The sequence below is a fragment of the Felis catus genome, chromosome A2, assembly GCF_018350175.1.
Source record: "Felis catus isolate Fca126 chromosome A2, F.catus_Fca126_mat1.0, whole genome shotgun sequence".
Classification (NCBI taxonomy): domain Eukaryota; kingdom Metazoa; phylum Chordata; class Mammalia; order Carnivora; family Felidae; genus Felis; species Felis catus.
The window spans coordinates 33951188-33971792 of record NC_058369.1 but is presented as its reverse complement, the minus strand read 5'-3'; the positions used below and the strand labels follow the sequence as shown (position 1 = coordinate 33971792).

General features: G+C 47.6%; 2 long non-coding RNA genes across 2 annotated transcripts in view; one reads left to right on the top strand and one right to left on the bottom strand.

Moving 5' to 3' along the window:
• Nucleotides 1-20605, top strand: part of LOC109496568 — a 395231-nt gene that overhangs the window by 339439 nt on the left and 35187 nt on the right. The gene's annotated exons all lie outside the window — the stretch shown is intronic.
• LOC123383742 lies at nt 10341-13706 on the bottom strand. Its single transcript, XR_006593884.1, has 2 exons — nt 11466-13706; nt 10341-10618 (listed from the first exon to the last, which is right to left on the bottom strand). It is a non-coding gene; the product is annotated as an uncharacterized LOC123383742 (long non-coding RNA).

Sequence of the window (20605 nt, the reverse complement as noted above, 5' to 3'; positions counted from 1 at the left end):
TAAAATTAGTGGAAAACAGGGGCACCTGAGTGGCCCAGTTGGCTAAGCGTCTGACTTTGGCTCAGGTCATGATCTCACGGTCCATGAGTTTGAGCCCCTCATCGGGCTCCATGCTGACAGCTCAGAGCCTGGAGCCTGCTTCGGATTCTGTGTGTGTGTGTCTCTCTCTCCCCCTCCCCTGCTTGCATTCTACCACCGCCCCCCACCTCTGTCTCAAATATAAGTAAACATTAAAACAAATTTTTTAATAAATAAAAATAAAATCCGTAGAAAACAAAGAATGTAATAATAATAGATGTATAATAATGAATCCCACCCAGATTATATTTATCCTTATACAAATGCAATCTTAAATATAATTGTTAACGTCTGTTCGAGGGGGAAGGGACCCAGAAAGGCAAAAATACCCAATGCCCATGGGAATCAAAATGCAGACCTTCCTGGAATCGATGGCTTCCTCAAGAGGCTGTGTCTTTGAACTTCTAAGTCTGAAACAAGCAATGCCAGGGACATAAGTCATATCCCTGGTTTGGCAATCCCTTCTTCCACTGAATAGTGGCCTGCTGGGAAGCTGTTTTCTCCCTGCAGGAGCTGTGTGGATCAAAGTCTCCTACGAGGCTCATCTTTCTCCCTCTTGCAAGTATAGTCATCAACCTGTCCTGCTTTGCCTGGGACTTCTCCAGTCAGCACTGAACGTCCCACTTCTCAGGAAACCCTCAGTCCTGTGCAGACTAGGAGACTTTGCCACCCCACTTCCAAAGTCAACAACCCAGGCACCTGCTGTGGCATCAGTGGGATTGTCAGCCATAGGTTCCCCGTCAAGCCCCATCTTCAGAGAGAGAGAAACGCAAACCCACAAAGCAATGAGGAGCCCTGGGCTTTACCCACCGTTGCCCTCATGTGCAAAACGATTTCTCTCCATCTTAAAATAATTTGACTGCTTTAGGGCAGAATATACAAAAATCAAAAGATCCATAATGCCAATGTCAGCCCTGCGGACGTATTTTTACTTAACTGAAAGCCATGCATGTACCGGTAAATTTTTTTCATATGATCCGTAAAGACATAAATACAGGAAAAGGAAAAAAAAAAATCTCCTCAACCCCAGACCTTCTTTGCAAAAGTAGCCAACATTAACCCTCTCTTATAGATCCCTCCCCAGAAAAGAATCTGAGTTAGTTTTGGATTCACTTTGCCTAATCCTAAAGTCTGACCACCGTCTACTGATGGGTAACATCTTGGTACCCCAGTTTCTGTGTCTGTAGAACCGGGGTATTGAGTAGATCTACCCAATGAGAGATGGTCCATGTGAGATGCTAGGAAGGTATTCAGAACATACTGAGTACTCCACGAGTGTTGTTCTTGGTTGTAGCAGTAATAGGATTATGGTAGTTGTCTTTATTGTTGCTGTGGCCTCTGTCTCTCTTGCTCTTCCCTCACACACACCAGGCTACTTGTGGCCCAGGAATGTGGAATGGTCCAGAACAGGACAGTATTTCTCGTGTCTAGCAGGTGGATATGGATGGGGAGTCATAGGGATTTATGCCTCATCCTTCTCCTTTGAAATCAGTGAGCCCGCCCTCTTTGAGTGTGTCCTCGGAGAGCTTGGAATATCCAGAGACACGTGGTTTCTCTCTTTTTTTTTAAGTTTGTTTGTTGGGAGAGAGAAAGCACGAGTAGGGCAGGGACAGACACAGAGACAGAGGAGAACATCCCAAGCAGGCTCCACACTGTCAGCACAGAGCCTGATGTGGGGCTCGAGCCCACGAACTAGGAAATCATGACCTGAGCCAAAGTCTGACTCTTAACCGACTGAGCCACCCAGGTGCCCGGAGACCTGTCCTCTCCAATATGGTAGGCCTCGCCACTTGTGGCTATTTAAATCTAAATTATATTTAACTTAAATGTCAGTTCCTCGGTCACGCTAGCCGTAATTCAAGGCTCCATAGCTACATGTGGCTAGTGGCTACCATATTGGACAACAGACACAGAACGCTTCTGTGACTACAGAAAGTTCAGCTGTCCATTGTGGTTCTCTTGACCAACCTCATCCTGGCGCTTAGATGTGGACAGTGTTCCGGGCGGCCAGCGGAAGCCTTGTCCCTTTCTGCTGTAGTGTTTCAACCCTCTGTGTCAGATGTCTGCCAGGAATGAACTTCACGAGGCTTGTGGATAGACAAGTTAATACTACGTGGTTGGCCATACTTCAGTCCTTCTTGAGGCAGAAGCAGACAACATACATCCTACTTTTCCTCTTCCGGGCTGTAGTGATCGCTTCTGCTTAGCGCAGAGCCCCAGGAAGTTTCCAGCCAGCCCGCATACATCTGTTTAGCCACTTAAGCTGTACGTTTAGATCCTCTTACACACGTCCTGGTGCTTTGTGTGGACTCTCTCATTTGCCCCCTCTCCCACCAGAGGGTCTGTTCTGAGACCAAGAGCTCCAGCCCCAGGCTCTGGGGCACAGGACAGCTCTGTGGGGAAGGTTCTAGATCTTCCCCTCTCCTGGCTTCAGGTTGGATGTTCCACCGCTCGGTTTCTCCTTTCCTTCCTTCCCCTCCTTCCCTCCTTTCTTCCTCTGCCCTTATTGTGCACCTGTGGTAGACATCATGAATTTAAAAATAAAAAAGTGGGGCGCCTGGGTGGCGCAGTCGGTTAAGCGTCCGACTTCAGCCAGGTCACGATCTCGCGGTCCGTGAGTTCGAGCCCCGCGTCGGGCTCTGGGCTGATGGCTCGGAGCCTGGAGCCTGTTTCCGATTCTGTGTCTCCCTCTCTCTGCGCCTCCCCCGTTCATGCTCTGTCTCTCTCTGTCCCAAAAATAAATAAACGTTGAAAAAAAAATTAAAAAAAAATAAAATAAAAAAGCTTGTCTCTATGCTCAAAAGGTTTACAGTCTAGGAAGGAAAGGCAAAAAGAAATAATGATTATAGTAATAACAGCTTGCATTTATTGAGAGATTTTATGTGCCAGTCTATCCTGAACACTTTATAAATACTTACATACGTGTATATATACTTACTATTTAATCTTTACAATAACCGTATCAGGTAGGTGTTATTATTATCCCCATTGTACAAAAGAGGAAACCGAGGCACCGAGAAGTTAAATAATGTGCCCAAAGTCACAAAACTAATAAATGATAGATCTAGAATTGGGACCAAGACATCGTGGCTGGAAACCTATGCTTTAACAATTACGTTCTACTCCACTTTTAACGTAGACCGGTAGCTTCCATCTGTGACTGATTTTGCCCCTGCGGGAACCTTTGGCGATGTCTGGAAATATGTGTGGTTGTCACAGTTTGGGGGGAGGAAGGTGCTGCTGGCCTCTCGTGAGTAGAGACCAGGGATGCCGGTGAACATCCTGCAGTGCACAGGACAGCCTCCCCAGCAGAGAACACCCAGCCCCAAATGCCAATAGTCTGAGGCTGAAAGGCTCAACCACTAGTCATTGAGCGTAAAGGATCTGCTAAAAGGCTGGATGTATACATCCTTCAACAGAGAATTCCAAAATTGTTACTGTTGTTATTATTTTCCCTGGTTGCACTTTTATGAGACAAGAGAATGATACACACTTTCAGACTTTTCTCTCAAATAGCCATAACCTGATCCGCGGCATCTGACCTCATCCGCGAACCCACATGTTGCTCCTTGAATGCCAGCCTTTGAGGGGGGAAGGAACATGGATGTGCTGTTGGTCACCCCCTCGACTCCCACCACCCAGCCCCCCCCCCCGGGAGGCTGCGCACGTCCTCCTGACCCCGCAATCGCTGAGTCTCCTGAGTGCCCTTCTGTGCACCCCCGTAGGAAATAATTATCCCCTCTGGTGTCGTGCCAATTCCATTCTCCCATGGCTGCTTGTTAGGGAAGAGTGTGGGGAGGCGGGCTTGCTGGCATCCGTTTCCTGTTCATCTCATCTGGGCTCCTGCCTCATCAGCAAGTGAAGCTTTTTCTCAGGGTGCCCACAGCTGCACTCCCAGCCCCGTCAGCCAAACATTCCTGGCCTCACCCGCAGGCTGACTGTCCCATTTATAAGGAAACAGAGGGAAGAGGCAGTTTCTGGGGAGGCCTGTCTGAAGGTTCTGCTCCCTGGCATCGAGAGAAATCTCCCGTCCTGGGAGTTCTATTTGGCTGTTGGCCCCGTGCCCGGGAATGGCAGCTGAGGCCACTAGATACACCCATGAACTTAACAAATACCAGTGAGGAAGAACATCCTGGGGATTCTACAGACCAGCATTTCTCAAAAGCATATTCCACGGAACACTTATTCTGGGGAGCCTTAAAAGATCTTAAGAGTAAAAAGTTCTGTAGCACTGAGTTGGGAAACCTTGAGGCAGAGAAATTTGCATGGATCTCTTTGCAGCAGGACTTGTCAGAACCTTGAATATGCTAATGTGCATTTTAGGTGTCTGAGTGAGGAACATAGCATGCAGTGTTTTCTCAAATTATTGGGCCGTGTGTCTTAGTTTGAATTCCCCCAAAAGCAGAGATGAAGGCTTGGGTTCAAGTACAGCTTGATTAGGAGTTGATGCCAGTGGTCATAATGAAGTAGTGAGCCACATAAGCCAGAGAAAGAACCAAAAGCAATAAAGCTGTGTTAACAAGCTGATTAGAAACGTGATCGATTGGAACTCGGTGTTGCCGGAGAACCTCTGAGGAACCGTAAAAAACATGCCTCAAAATCATCCCCCTAAAGGTCAAAGCTACCTGAGCTCCGTTTCCCCCTGGTTGAAGGTTGCGCCTGGGGGGTTAGGTCTCCCGCACATCCCGGGGTTGCACCTGCAAGCCGGCGGAGCAGCCCCCCATGGCTCTCGGCAATGCTCCGAGGCAGCAAAGGGAAGAGGCGCGGAGGGAAACACTTGACACGAACCTTGGCAACGTGCGTGGAAGTTTCCACACAGCTACACTGGAGTGAGGTGGGCCAGGGGGATGTGGTGTGGCACACAAGTTTGCTTACCACAAAAGTCTGTCTTTTTCTCCCAGAACATCTGATTTATAGTTCTCCTTGGAGGGCATCGGAAACTTTGCTCTAAACTGAATGCCAGAAGTTACCAGTGAGGGGCAGAGATTCGGAGGAACTGCGACCTGCTCAAGGTGGGTCTCAGTATTCCCAAAGAGGCTCCCCGTGGTTCTCATTCCTCGTCAGGAAAATGGGGCTTATCCTAGCACCTCCTTCCACAGTGAATCCACGTATCACACGCTTACAACAGTGCCTGGCACATAGTAATGTCTCAATAAAATGTACTTGTTACTATTTGCCCCATGATGAAAGTGACCGCAGCCTTCCAAAGAGCTACCCTAGTATCATGCTCGCCCCGTATTTGTGGAAGGATGAAGTCCTTTGGTTTGAGAAGCCGATGCTCTTCCAATGAACAAGGTCCATGATTCGTTCCCTCAGCGGATAGACTTGAACTCCTGCGACCGGATTGTGGGTGCAGGTATAATGGCGAACAAAGTAGAAAGGGGCCCCTTCTTTCACGGAGCTCAGGGCCTGGGAGAGAAGAGATCAATTAAACAGACAGTCCAGTAGCTAATGAATTACTTTAGATGTGATGATGACTTTGAAAGACAATGATCTATGCCGTAGGTCTACTTTCTGGACTTCTGGCCGCAAAACTCTCTTTTGCTCCACTTACACACATAACACCAACCCCTCCCAAGGGCTGCTAGCGTGGGGCACACAAAGCTAACAGATGAAATGCCTGAGGCCGTGTCTCCGTCACACCCACAACCCCGAGTCATTTTGGAAAGAAAAGAAATTAAGCTTGTTATGTGTCATTATTGCATTATTGCCAGCCCTCCTCCCCCGTCATATACCCGAAGGGGACTCATCTCTGCTCTTCTAGATTTTGAACAATATCTGTGGGAAAAATAACAGAAGACCTTGAGAGAGAAAACCATGTTGACTCTAGCCTAAAAATATTTAACGTTATCACTGTAATAGCTACCATTTGTTAAACATCAATTCAAGTGCCACTACACAGGGTACTTAGTATGTTATTTCATTTCGACAAACATTTGTCAAGTACCTACTGTCCACCAGGCTCTGTTCTAGACATAGGACATGGCCCTCAAAAAAAAAAAAAAAGACTAGTCGGGGAAGAGGGAGAGTACACATAGCAATTAAGTAAGCCATGTCAGTGTATCAGGTAGCTTTTGCTGCATAACAAACCACCCCCAATCTCAACGGCTTAAAACTATAACCATTTCTTTATCTCCTGATTCTGTGGGTCAGCTATTCAGGCCGAGTGGCTCTTCTCATCTCAGCCGGGGCCACTCACAGGTCTGGGAGGCAGCTGGCTGGCTCGCAGCTGAGAACTTGGTCATCCAAGGTCAGCTGGAGCAAACCAGGCCGTTCTGGCTCACGTGGCTTTCACATCCGTCCAGCAGGCTGGCGCAGCCATGTCCTCATGGCCAGGCAGACACGCAAAGGTGAACAGCCCCGTCCCGCAGGAGGGAAAATGGCAATGTGCACCTGCGATTCAAGGGTCTGTTTACATCATAGCTATTAACATCCCATTGATCAAAGAAAGTTATACGACAGAGTCTAAACTCAGAGTGACAGGGAGCTACAAAACTGCAGGACAAAAGATGCAGATACAAAGAGGCCATTGGGTGGGACAATTGCATAAATCACCTTGTCATCGACAGAAAAGACAACTACAGAAATGAGGCAGGCCTAGCGAGATGGGGAGTGCTAAGGCCTGGGCGTTTCTCACAGGAGGATCCGGCAGTCTTCCCAGGGAGGATAACATTGGACCGAAAGACTTGTCTCTTCATGGAGCGCTATATACTAATATTATTTCTAATTCTCACAACAAACCACACGTTATAAATTATAATCCCCATTTTATGAATGGAGAAATTGAAGCTCCAAGTAACTCCAAGGTCTCGTGACAAGCAAATGGTTATAACATTAAATAGGGCTTTTCCTATTACAAGCCTTAGAAAACCCACCCCAGGGGCGCCTGGGTGGCTCAGTCGGGTGAGTGTCCAACTCTTGATTTCGGCTCAGCTCGTGATCCCGGGGTTGTGGGATTGAGCCCTATGTCGGGTTCCACCACACTGAGTGTGGAGCCTGCTTGGGCTTCTTTCTCTCTCTCTCTCTCCCTCTGCCCCTCTCCCCTGCTCTCGTGCTCTCTCTCTAATATGTAAGACAAAATTAAATTAAATTAAATTAAATTAAATTAAATTAAATTAAATTAAAACCCAAACCTGGCCACGCCAAGAAAAGGTAGGAGAGGGAGACTAAATGGCTTACAAAATTGAAAACATCAACAGACACATCAGTAGAAAGACACATGGACAGAAAGTGTGGCTTTCAGATATGCTTGGAGCGAGGCCCTGGGACTCTGTCACTGGCTCTCCTTTCTCTCTCCCTGTTCCTCAGGGATCTTCCTCTGTATTGGTCCCATCCTTGGACAGTCTCCCTTGGGGTGGCATGGCCAGAAGCAACTGCTTCCAATTTCGGGCCCAGGAGGAAGCGTGGAGCCCCTTTTCTGGTAGTTTCCACCAGAGGCTAGAAATTCGCTCCAACTGGACCAGTTTTGATGCTAAGCATCCCCTGACTATTCACAGGAGCCAGCAGAACGTGCCTTACGCCCCACCCAGGAGGCAGACTGTCCAACTGATAACTAAGCAAATAGAGTAGGGGCCTGATGAGTATAAAATAAACGAATAAACCGAATTCAATAGGGCTTAGTAACTCAGTGTACCTGAGGACTATTGTCAATACAAGGCTATCTTCTTACCACGTAATGTCTGAAACTCCTTACTTCTTTGTAATAAATGGCAGTGACTTTTACAGTGCTTACCCCTACCCCCAACACACACCTACCACGTTTACAGACATCAAGCAACTCTGCAAGAACTATAGATTTAACTCTGCAACGCACAGAGGTGGCTGAGGCAGCACCTCTGACCCAGAGAAGGCAATCGCTTTATCTGGAGTCCCACAGCAGGCTAGTCCGGGAATCAGAAAACAGAAAACATCTGATTTGCAAAGCCTACCAAGCCTTTGCAAAAACTCAATTTGTTCTTCTGTGGAGGAAAATACAAGTGTACTGTCGAAGGCTCTTTCAGAAGAATCAAAGATGAAATTCTTCGAAAGAAACGCCCGCGTAAAATTTTTTACGTGATCATCATAACGAAAGGCCTCTTATAAGGGAAGTATGTATCCTTAACTGCTTTTCCGAATTTTCTCTCCGATGACTTTTGCAGAACATGTCCTTTGAGAAATCACTTTGCATTGCATCTCAATATATAATAATATTTGAGGGGCGCCTGGGTGGCACAGTCGGTTAAGCGTCCGACTTCAGCCAGGTCACGATCTCACGGTCCGTGAGTTCGAGCCCCGCGTCGGGCTCTGGGCTGATGGCTCAGAGCCTAGAGCCTGTTTCCGATTCTGTGTCTCCCTCTCTCTTTGCCCCTTCCCCATTCATGCTCTGTCTCTCTCTGTCCCAAAAAAATAAATAAGCGTTGAAAAAAAAAATTTTTAAAAAATAATATTTGAGATCGCAGTGTGACCCAAAGGGAGATCCACGTTAATTCAGGTCAACAAGCATGCACTCGACTCCCACACGGTGCCTCGAGCCGGGCTCTTCCATGGCAGCAGAGAGATGCCTAGAGCTCAGGTGATCTCGCAGAGTCAGATACGTGCATTTTCACAGCTGACGTTTCTTGAACTCTATGCCCTGGGCTCTGTTCTAAGCTTTTGACACGGTTATCTCGTGTAATCCCCCAAACAACCCTACAGGTAGGTATTACTATCCCCTTGCTTCATATTAGGAAACTGACACAGAGAGGTTAAGTAACTTGTCCAGGGTCACTCAGCCAGGAGGGAGCAGAGCAGTGAATCAAACGCAGGCAGTCTGACTCCAGAGCGTGCCCTCCGCTCCCCTCCCCCCCTGAAGAGCGCCGGGCGCTTCCTTCTGATCCGTGCCCGGCCCTGAAGATGGTGAGAGATTCACATTAGCCTAGTGCTCTCAGATTTGTGCCCTAACCGCCATTTCTCGAGTACCTCCTCTGGGCCAGGCACCGGCCTGCAGGGAGAGTAACATAGATTAGCCCGCTTAGTCTGCAGAGCGCCTCTAGGAAGTTAGTGTTATTACCCCCATTTTTCAGTTCAAGAAACTGAGGTTCAGACCAGTTCAATACCGATTGACAGAGTCAAAATTGGTGAGGTATCAGGGGAAGGGAAATATGAGCAGGACCCCCTCCCCACTCCCCTGGAGAGTAGAGCTATCGTTTATTGTGCATTTATTATTTGCCAGCCCTGGTGCTACATATGTTATCTAAATGATGTCCGCAACTCTTCCTAAGGAAAAGGAGTCATCGTATTTCACTAACTTGCTCAAAGGTCACACCACTAGGAGCGTCAGGGCTAGAATTCACTCCCATGTCCAGCTGCCCCAAAGCCTGTGCTCTTAGCCACTAGGAGACCACGACTGTCCCGTGTGAGGGCATGTCCCTCGAGGGGGGATTGAGTAACGGACTGTGGTACGTCCATACAGAGGAGCACTACTCAGCACCTGGAAGGAAGGAATTAGTGATCCAACACTATGACTCTCAAATGCATGGTGCTGAGTCAAAGAGGCCGGAGTCAAAGGCTTGCGACTCTAGGGGCAAAAATCAGACCCGTGGTTGCTTGAGGCCTGGTGGCAGGGAGGGGTTAATTACTCAGTAGCCCAGGGCATTTGGGGGGTGGTGGAACTTTTCCATACCTTGATCGTGGTGGTTCCACGACCGTAGGCGTTTGTCAAAACTTGCACAGCTGTATACTTAGGTGGATTTGACTGCTTGTAACCGATATCTTCATTTTTTAACAAGGCAAAAAAGAAAGAGGAGGGGAGGGAGGCAGGCAGATCAGTCGGAGGACCTCAGCTAGCCTTGAGTCTTCAGAGAAGCCTTAACTCCTCCTTAGAAAGTGTCACATGCAGCCGTTGTCGAGTCAAGCAGAGGTTTTTCTGAGCTCCTACGACGTGCCCAATACTGTAGACCTACCTCACAGAGATTGCAGGGCTTGGTTCTCACCACCAGAGGCAAGTGACTAGCTATGACGCTGGGGTGGATATTGCAGTAAGGAGAGTCCGAGGAGTTATTTGGTGTCCCAGTGCCTATAAAAGTTGTGTTGATGGGGCGCCTGGGTGGTGCAGTCGGTTAAGCGTCCGACTTCAGCCAGGTCACGATCTCGCGGTCCGTGAGTTCGAGCCCCGCGTCGGGCTCTGGGCTGATGGCTCAGAGCCTGGAGCCTGTTTCCGATTCTGTGTCTCCCTCTCTCTCTGCCCCTCCCCCGTTCATGCTCTGTCTCTCTCTGTCCCAAAAATAAATAAACGTTGAAAAAAAAAATTTTTTTTTAAAGTTGTGTTGACACAGTACCGGTCTGTTAAGCGTGCAGTAGCGTTCGGTCTGAAACAACACTGTAAAGGCCTTGATTCCAAACTAGTTCATGGCTGAAAGTTGTCAGCCATCATCTGAGTTTTCGGGGAGTCCTCATCACTGAGCATGGATCTTCATAACAAAGGTGATGATAATGAAAAGGTCTGAGATACTCTGAGACACAGAGGCACAAAGTGAGCAAATGATGTTGGCCGTGGCCAGTTTTGGCTTTCCGTCCAAGGAACCTGGGGGGGAAAAAAATGGTGCTGGTAGATTTGCCCCACACGGGGTTGCCACCCACCTTTAATTTGTGAGACAAAACAAAAAAATGCAGTATCCGCAGAGTGCAAGAAAGCCAGCCACAGTAAAAGGAGATACGCCTGCATAGGCCTAGAGAATTCTCCAGTGAACAGAACACAGGAGCCCCTGGGCCTCACAGCTTATGTGCTGCTTTAAGTGTTTACAAATTAAAATTAAATAATGCAATTCCAGCTAACGGGAATAAAATAAGAAAATAAACCAGGTGACAAGGGACAGTGCAGGTACTGTAGGTCAGAGAATGTCACCCCAGTAGTTAGCACGGCACACGGCATAGAATAACCACAGCAAAAGCATCGGTGGACAGTATGGGATTCAAGGGGTTTTGTAACTCGAAAAATGTCCCAGACAATAGCGCACGCAGGCGGTGCTCCCTGAGGCTCGCCTGAGTTCTCCACAGGAACGTTTTGACCCCAGGAAGGTTTTCTACGTGCTGCCCGATACACAGCTCACCTTTCCCCAGCCACTCGGGGGATGCTCATTCATGTTAGCGGCCGCGTGCAGAAAACTCACTTAGAAAGAAGTATGCTGGGGCAAGACACCACATTACTCCTTCCCAGGACTTGGAGGGATGCTTTTTGGATCATTCACACTCCGCTCCTGTCAATTCTAAATGGATTTATCATCTATTCTTTTGCCTAATATGAAAAAACTACAATTCCTTTCCAACCTGCACTGTTTGCTTAGCTTTATGTTTTAGGAACAAAACATTCTTCCCTTCCCCTGGACTCTTTCCTGTGCTTTATGCCGGGAAAACCACACGACTTTAATTACCTTTGGGTTGGGTGGCTTCTTCCCCTTTATGTCCTGAGAGCCTGATGCGAGCAATCACCTTGCACACTTACATGGTATATTCCTTATTTCACCGGAACACATCCTTCCTCCCTTTTTGCCTTTGTCCCGTGCTCACCTGGAGAATAATTCAAGTTCAACGTGTCACCAGAGAGCCAAGCTTTTGTCTGAGTTGACAGAGGGAATGATTTTGGTATCTTTACAAATATACCCCGATGTCTCCAAAACGTTCATTCCAACCCTAGTTCTCTCCCTTCTAGTCCCCCAAACCTAACCTGGTGTGAGCTGATTCCATGGCCACTTTTGGCTTTCAGTCCAAGAAACCTGGTAATTGGTTTTGCATCCGTTCCAGGAGTAAGGTTATTATGTTACGATACCCAAACTCTTGCGAAGGTTGCAAAATCTGACGCAAGTTGTTCCTGAATTTCCAGTGCTCCGAAAAGAAAACACCTTGTCTTTTGTCTCTGTCGGCTGTTTACTTAGGGCTTTGACTGGCTCCCCACCTTCCACACACACAGAAAAGATGACTTCCAGACAGTTGGCATTTGCTCTTTTAATTTGTCCCCGAGCACGTCTTTTTCTTCTTTAACTCTCTGTGAATGTCAAGAATCTTCACTGGAAACTCAAAAAGAAGTTTAGGATTTTCGGAAGTCTCTGGCCAAAGAGATTATAAAGTTACTCCCTGCCAAAGGCTGGCCTGCCCCAGCAGGTTTAGACAATGTGAAAACCATGTCTCTAGTGAGAATTGGCTGTACTGCCTTGCTTCTCTTAGAACCTTGGCTCTCCTGTCAGGGTTATTAGGAGAGAGCAGACACTTGCATTTTTTTGCTTGAAGTGTTTGTGGTTTGCTATTGGCCATGTAATCTCAGTTACATTCAGTGACACAAAGTGATTTCCAAAGCAGTTAGGGCCAAATTGATTTTGAAGAAGTCGTCAGGGAGGTGTGTAAAGAGTGAGCCACAGAGATGTTCATGATAGTGATGTCTATGGAAGGAAAGGAAGAGAGAGAGAGAGAGAGAGAGTTAGAGAGAGAAAGGGAAGGAGGGAGGAAGGGAGGAGAGAAGAAAATTACATGCTGGCATGAAATTATTCTTTCTCCCCTGTATGTACCAACACACTAGAAGGGAACTAGTAATATTAGAGAAAGTGCAGAATTATTTCTTGACTTGAAAACACAAGTGATACGAAGCATACGTACACATGTGATCTCATTTGTATCCTAAAAAACGTAAGTAGTTACAGGATGGGGTTTCTCAACCTTGGTACAATTGACATTTGGGGGCAGATAATTTTTGCTGCGGGGGCCGCCCTGTGTGTTGGAGGATGTTTAGCAGCCCTCCGTGATAGAATCCTGGTATTAGCACCCCGTGTCCAGCTGCACCCACCGCGAATGTCCCCAGACACAGACATATTTTCCCTGGGAGACAAAATTGCCCCCAGATGAGAACCACTGTACATAATGGTCAAACGGAGAGCGATTACAAAGGAGAGGACTTTGTGCGAATGTGTTGAGTACGTCTGGTCCAGTCTGTGGGCTCAGGGAAGGCCTTCTTACAGAAGTGATATTGCAGCCGAGGTCCATAAACAAGGGGGGCCCCGGGGAGAGCATCCAGGGATCAAAAACCAATGGCTGGAGCCCTGCGGATCATTTGGGCTCCATTTTGAAAGAACCGGCAGGCCCGAATCTCGACCTGTCACCCTGGTTCTCCTCCAAAGAAGGATCAAGAGTTGGGACTTCTTCCCCACGAGGAGAGCTTAAGATCGAGAGGTTTGGCAGATGGGATCCAGGGTCACAGAGCGCTGTTAATTTAGTCCTGCCCCTTCCACTTACCGGTTGCATAACCTTAGCAAGTTATTGGACCTCTCCGAGCGTCAGTTTCCCCATCTGCAAAATGGGTGTCATGATTCCACCCTCACAGGGTTTCAGTGAAGACGAGCTCTGTAAAGCTGCTTGCACAGCAATGAACTTGTGCTCCGTGTTGCACGAATCGTGGCTGCCGCGGCGGCGCTCCGTTTTTGACCGCGAGGCATCACGCCTAGTAGAACTTGATACACATTCGTTCGCTTAACCTTCATGAGCCTCTTCTCACCTTCTCCAATATTGCCATCTTGTTTTACACCTGAGGAAACTGAGACTGTGAGAGATTAGGGAATCTGTTCAAAATCACGCAGCTCCTGGGGCGCCCGGGTGGCTCAGTCATTGAGCGTCCGACTTCCGCTCAGGTCGTGATCTCGCAGCTCGCGAGTTTGAGCCCCCCCCGCGTGAGGCTCTGAGCTGAGCCTGCCTCGGATTCTGTGTCTTCCTCTCCCTCTGCCCCTCCCCCGCCTCACACTCTGTCTCTCTCAGAACTAAATAAACATTAAATTTTTTTTTTTTAAGAAATCATGCAGCTAGTAAGCGATGGAGCCGGGATTTCATCGGGGAAGTTCAAGGAAAGAGCACATCCTCTGGATGGCCACGGTCCACAGCCCTCTGGCGATGACTCTAACGTTCGTCTTAAGCATCCCGTTCTCTGTGATTGCCAAACTGCCGCACATTTAGCAGCTTCAAGCCACACCAGTTTATCATCTCCCAGTTCCTGGAGGTGAGGTGTCTGGTCACGGCGTGGCTAGATTGGCTGCTCAGGGTCTCATTGGGTTGAAATCAAGATGTCAGCCAGGACTGCAGTTGCCCTCTGGGGCTGGGTGCCCTCCTCCGAGCAGACTGGTTGTTGGCAGAATCCACTTCCTTGCGGCTGTAGGACTGAGGTGCGCGTTTTCCGGCCAGTTTTCAGCCAGGAACCACCCTCCGCTCCTGTAGACAGGTCCTTGCCACATGGCCTCCGTAGACGTCTCTGCTTTCTTCCGGGTCAGCAGAAACACCTCCCTCTGGCCCCCTTCCTCCTTTTCCATCTCTGTTCTTTTTTTTTTTTTTTAATTTTTTTTCAACGTTTATTCATTTTTGGGACAGAGAGAGACAGAGCATGAACGGGGGAGGGACAGAGAGAGAGAGAGACACAGAATCGGAAACAGGCTCCAGGCTCCGAGCCATCAGCCCAGAGCCTGACGCGGGGCTCGAACTCACGGACCGCGAGATCGTGACCCGGCTGAAGTCGGACGCTTAACCGACTGCGCTACCCAGGCGCCCCTCCATCTCTGTTCTTAAAGGACTCCTGTGATCCACCTGGATCAACACCCTATCTTAAGGCCCACTGATTTGAGACCTTAGTTACCTCTGCAAGATGCTTCTCCAGTAGTGCCTAGGACACTGATTGATTGAATAACTGGAAAAAGTTATACGGACACCAAGGGAGTCTTGGGGGCTGTCTCAGCATTCTTCCACACCTATTCCCGTTTTTAAACGGTGGCTGCTGAGGCTGTCCGAGAGAGCTCCCTGCCCATGCTGTGTTCCCAGGTCTAACACAACTCTTTGCCATGACATCTCCCGTGACAGGCCTCCTACCCCCGCGTCCCCCAGCTCTGCGCCCCGTGCAGGCATACAGGACTTGACCACGCGTTTCCTAGTGTGGATGCCTCGTGCAGCGTCTCTGTCACTGTCTCCATCAGCTCTGTGAATTCCCATTTGGTCCTTCCTTCCTCCGGTCTCTGTTTGGACAGCCAGGTAATTCCCAGTGTGAAGAGGGGAAGTCTGTGCTTTTGGAGAAGGGAGAAGGAGACCGTTGCCAAGCGTAACCAGGACTGACTCCAGGTCAGCTGGCCAGTGCCATTTTGTGGAATCCAAAACTTTTCTCTGACTTCTCAGGCACAGCTTGCACTCCCCCTACTATGTTCTCTGGTTTCCCCCTGAAAATTCCTGTGTTCTTGCAAGCATGCCAAGAAAATCTCACTCAAACCATCTGGACAACTAATCCCAGCGTGAAAATTATCTGGGTACTTGGACTTCCCAAATTAAAAGGGTTTTGGTTTGAGTCATTCGTAGAGACCCACCCTGAAACAGCCTCATTCTTCTGAAGGAGGGGAAGTGACACCTTAATAGAAAGGCAGCATCCGGAGCAGAAAATTTCACCTTGCCATCGATTTCTTCACATCTGATCTCTGCAAAATATTCCACTCCTTTTTCAGAACTAACGGGTCAAGAATGCAGAAGACAGGATGTAGAGAATTAGCTGTGCCAAGCATGTATGTTAGTTGGAAGGTTTAAAGGTTAAAGCCCCTCAGAAATACTCAAATAAAGTAATATCTTTGTTCCAACCAGACCACTCGGCATCTGTTTATTTGGGTCTTGATAATTTCAAGAATATCGGTTTTGGTGCCTTTAGGAGAATCGTGGACAAGTATACCAGAAGTATAAGTTAGACATTTATTTTAATAGAAAATGGAATCCAGGGGCGCCTGGGTGGCTCAGTCAGTTGAGCGTCCGACTTCGGCTCAGGTCACGATCTCGCAGTCTGTGAGTTCGAGCCCCGCGTCAGGCTCTGGGCCGATGGCTCAGAGCCTGGAGCCTGCTTCCGATTCTGTGTCTCCCTCTCTCTCTGCCCCTCCCCTGTTCATGCTCTGTCTCTCTCTGTCTCAAAAATAAATAAATGTTAAAAAAAAATTAAAAAAAAAAAAAAGAAAATGGAATCCAGTACAGTTTTCAAATGAATGTATCTTCTCTGATTATTTTGAGTGAAGACAAAAAAAAAAAAAAAAAAAAAAATCAAAGAAATGCAAGTTGTGTTCTGGAGAAGAAAATATGACAAGAAATAAATACATGGTCCTCTGATGACACCAGGGCTTGGAGGTCAAAAGATCTGGGATCTTCACCACGTCTAGATTCTGCAGCTGAAATCATCAAAACCCCCTCTGTTCACAGTTCCCATTGAGGAAGGGGAGAGAGGCCCATGAAATGTGGATAAGCCGGAACCGGAATATACTAACTCATCAGGGCTTTGACTTCTCAGGAGACACCCTCTGCCGGCCTCATGGGCAAGGAGGACCCTCTGGCAGCCAGAGAAAGCCCTCAGGCAAAGACGGGCAGGCCCTGGCTCTTGGCGGTCAGGGCACTGTGTCCTGACGTGGAAAGGACAAGCCAACGTGCAGAAGGTTTAACGAGGTGCTTCCTTTCTCTGGGAAAGGGCTGTAACAAGTTCTGCTCTGATGTCCTCTTAGAACTTAGATTTTTTTTTTTAAGTTTATTTATTTTTGACAGAGAGAGAGCACGGGCGGGGTGGGGGTGTAGGGGGCAGAGAGAGGGGCTCGAGCCCACAAACCGCGACATCGTGACCTGAGTCGACGTCAGATGCTTAACCGACGACACCAACCACCCAGGTGCCCCAGGACGTATTATTTTTTTTAACGTGCAAAAACAGAGATGGGTTGTCAGAAAGTAAGTTACGATGTTAAAAACCAGGACCAAGATCCACATCCTGTGTATTTGGTCCCCACTGGTATCCTGTCGTCTCCTCCCTCAGCCCTCTGTGTCCTCTGGGATCCTCAGTCCTGGGCTTCTTTCAGAGACTTAAACCACTGTGCTCTCCCCCCACCCCCACACCACTGCAGAATCCCCACAGTGCATCCCCACCCCCAGACTAGGCTCGGTCACCATAGGATGCCTACCTGGACTTTAATTAGGTCCACCAGTCAGGAGGCTCCATGCGGGCAAGGACCGCCTCTGGCTTTGGTTCCTTACCCTGCCTCCCCGGGGTCTGGTACAATGCCTGGCACAGAGATTAGCTAATATTGGGTAAATAAATGGATATTAAAAAAAAATTCCGAGTGTCAGCCACGCAAAGAAAGTCAGTTGCAGATACTTGTGACGGCTCAGGCATATATCCTTTTGTTCTGGTTTTTTTCTTTAAACAGGTGCTGTAGTCACATATACAAAAACCAAAGGAATGAAATTATTTACCTTATGCGGCATAAAATGTGCCCTCTCATCTCCACCTCCCCTCCTCTGATGGAACTCGTCTCTGTGACAATTCATTTCTAGGGTCTCTACGCATCCATTCTTTTTTTTTCTACACCCGGTAGCATTCCGCAAATGCTATTCCGTTTTTCACTTAATAAAACCGGGGATAAGTCTTTATCGGGGCATAAAAGCTTGCTCAATCTTCTTTTCCTGATGCTTTATGAACATTTTATTTATTTATTTATTTATTTATTTTTAATGTTTATTTATTTGAGAGAGAGCGGGGGAAGGGCAGGGAGAGAGGGGGAGACACAGAATCCGAAGCAGGCTCGTCTCTGAGCAGTCAGTGCAGAGCCCAACGCGGGGCTCGAGCCCACAACCACGAGATCATGACCTGAGCCGAAGTGGGACGCTTAACCAACTGAGCCACCCGGGCGCCCCACGAACATTTTAAAATAAAGCAAGGAGTAAGTAGTTTGACTGTAAATACGTGGAACTAGGTTTTAGCATCAGTTAATTTCCTGTGCTTGTCCTATCAAATATCCACGCACTGTGCCATCTATCTGTCCATCCATCAGCCCATACTCTTTCTTGATTCACTTCAAACTAAATCACAGACTTCCATACCCGTTCACATTGTACTTCAGCCAGTGTCATTAGCTACAGTTTAACATTTGTTTACGTTTTTTTTTCTTTTTATGGAAGATATACGTATGAGAAAACGTGCACATCTTAAGTGAATATTCTGAATTTCGACAACTCTTGGGTCCACCACACTGACTCATGAAAATGAATACGTTTGCATACCCTATAAACTCCTATCAAGATGTGGAACATGAGCATCGCCTCCAGAAACTATCCTCACGTTCTTAGTCAGACAGTTCCCACTCTTTTATCCTCAGATACGGCTACTATTCTTTTCCGACCATAAAATAGCCTTGCCTGTCTAGAGTTTCCTATAAATGCAATCATACAGTAGGTACTCTTGTTTTTTTAGCTTCATGCATGTCATTGCACGAATCAGCAATCCGTTCTTTCTTATCGCTGAGTATCAATACACTCATCATATAATCCATACTCACGATATACATAATAGAATATATCCCACAGCATTTCCACAGTTTATTTCCCCCCTCCTTATCCTTCCTATTAAGCGCACAGGATATCGTTATCGATGAACATTTCGGCTGTTTCTACCTTCTGCTATCGCAGAGATTAACCTCTCCGGACAGCATGTCACCTGGATTACAAACATACAGGCGGAATCCCAAGAATGGAGATCACCGAGTCCTAGTTCTTGCTTTTTTGGCTTCCAAACCTGAGAGCAAGCCTCGGTGCATCACAAATTCGAGACTGAGACACCCCAAAGCCACGTTTAAATGGCAGGTGATTTGCAAGACCCCTTAAGAGAATAAGAACTGTGAATTACCACCTCAGCCATCCCCCCCCCCCCCCCCCGCCCCCGGGGCTGTCAGGAAGGGCAGTCAGGTCAAATACCAGCTTCCCACCCACACAGACTGGTCACAGAAAACAACGGATTTCTACGAATATTGTGAGGGAGTAAACTCCTCTAGAGTGGATACGGTTCTGGACACATTCTTCTAGTTCTCCCACTACCCTTCGGTTTCCACCAGGTTGTATTCCTGAGACTGTTGCAGACCAGCTGCTGGTCCTGCTCTGGGTTACAGTCCTTTGTTGGAGAAGTCACATCCTGGGGGGAAAAGGCCCTGGGTTTCATTAGTTAAGCTTTTACCCTCCACCCTTTTTTCACACCCATCATCCCAAGCCCCTGAACGTGGTGATGGCTTTTCCTTACTTCCCACCCACCTCCCCCCCCCCTTTCTCTTTTATTTCCCACTGATAAATGGCAAAAGCAGCTGCCGGGTTTTGCTTTGAAGATGCTGATGGACGAGCATGATGAATCGGGATGGATTAGAGCAGATGAATCACATAACACGGCGAGGGGACCAGGGAGCGAGCGCGAAGCCGGCTTCCAGCTTTACGTTTTTCAAACTCAGCCTTAAAAGCCTGCGTTTCTTTTAATCTGGTTCCAGTTTCTGCGATGACTCTGCATATGTTTAAAAGAAGGAGAGCCAGAGAAGCCTTGTGGATATAAACAGGGAATTCATTCTTCGCTGGGACTCCAAGAGCACATTGTCATTCAGGGGGAGTTGAAATAGCTAAGAAACCACTTCAAGGTCCCTCAGAAACAACTGGGCAGCCCCAGGAAGAGGAACAGTTGGCAAACCAAGTGACAGAATTTAAAACTGTAAATCTTTAACATGAGGATTGACGAGCAAAATACAGCTGTTGCCGCTGGTCGCCATAGCCTTGTTTGGACGGAAAGTGTACTCTCGAGCCGATTATCCTAAACTGCTCGGTTACTGTGAATGGTAAGCATTAGCAGGTTGGAATCTGGTCTTGTTTTGAACCCAAGAAAAATAAGAACAGTTATTTCACCGCCCTGTAGTGTTTTCTGGTCTTAAAGGGACAAAGAAAATAAACTCCAGTTCTGGAGCTGCAGTTTCTGTTTGAGACTGAGAAATTCCAAGACCTCCTTTGAAATTCAAGAGACACTTAACAGAGAAGAAAGGTCTTGGTGAATGGATGGTTCCTTTGTATTTGAACAAGAGGGGCCCTCTTCCTCCCTGGATGGAAAGCCATTCAAAGGAAATCATTAAAGGACGTCCCTTTTTGCACAGCTGAGACTCTGGGGATACAGGCAAAACGAAGTGTAGAATTGATGCGGTTATCCAAACAACAAGGGATACGATAGAAAGGAGGGGGGGAATCTAGGCTCGGCTCTTTGGCTAATTGCTAGGATCCTGAGATTCACCACGACTCCCTCAGACGTTGTCATCATCAAATAGTTAGCGATCACTTTCTAAATTTCACATTTGAGGCAGAGGCAATAGTAAATGGTACCGAGGACTGTTGAATGGTGGGGAGGGGACTCTCGATTTGGTTTATCGAAAACCTTTTGACCACAAGAGTTTTAAGGTAATCAGTACAGGCTCCAAGAGTAGCGATTCGAAAGAGACTCTCCCAGCATTGCTGAATACTAATAATCCCCGCCGACACTGCGATTGAACGCTTGCTGTTGTGGCCACCACTTTGCCAAATCGTTTCCATGGATTATCTGATTTAATCTTTACCTCATCCCGATGGAGAGTGTGGCATTTCTTTCTCTTGGAGAGCTTTAAGAATAAAGTGGGTCATTTTTTAAAACGGTTCTGGCTGCCCTGCTCAAGGTGGATCGAAAAGCATTAAGCAATGCTTAAGAAAAGACCTT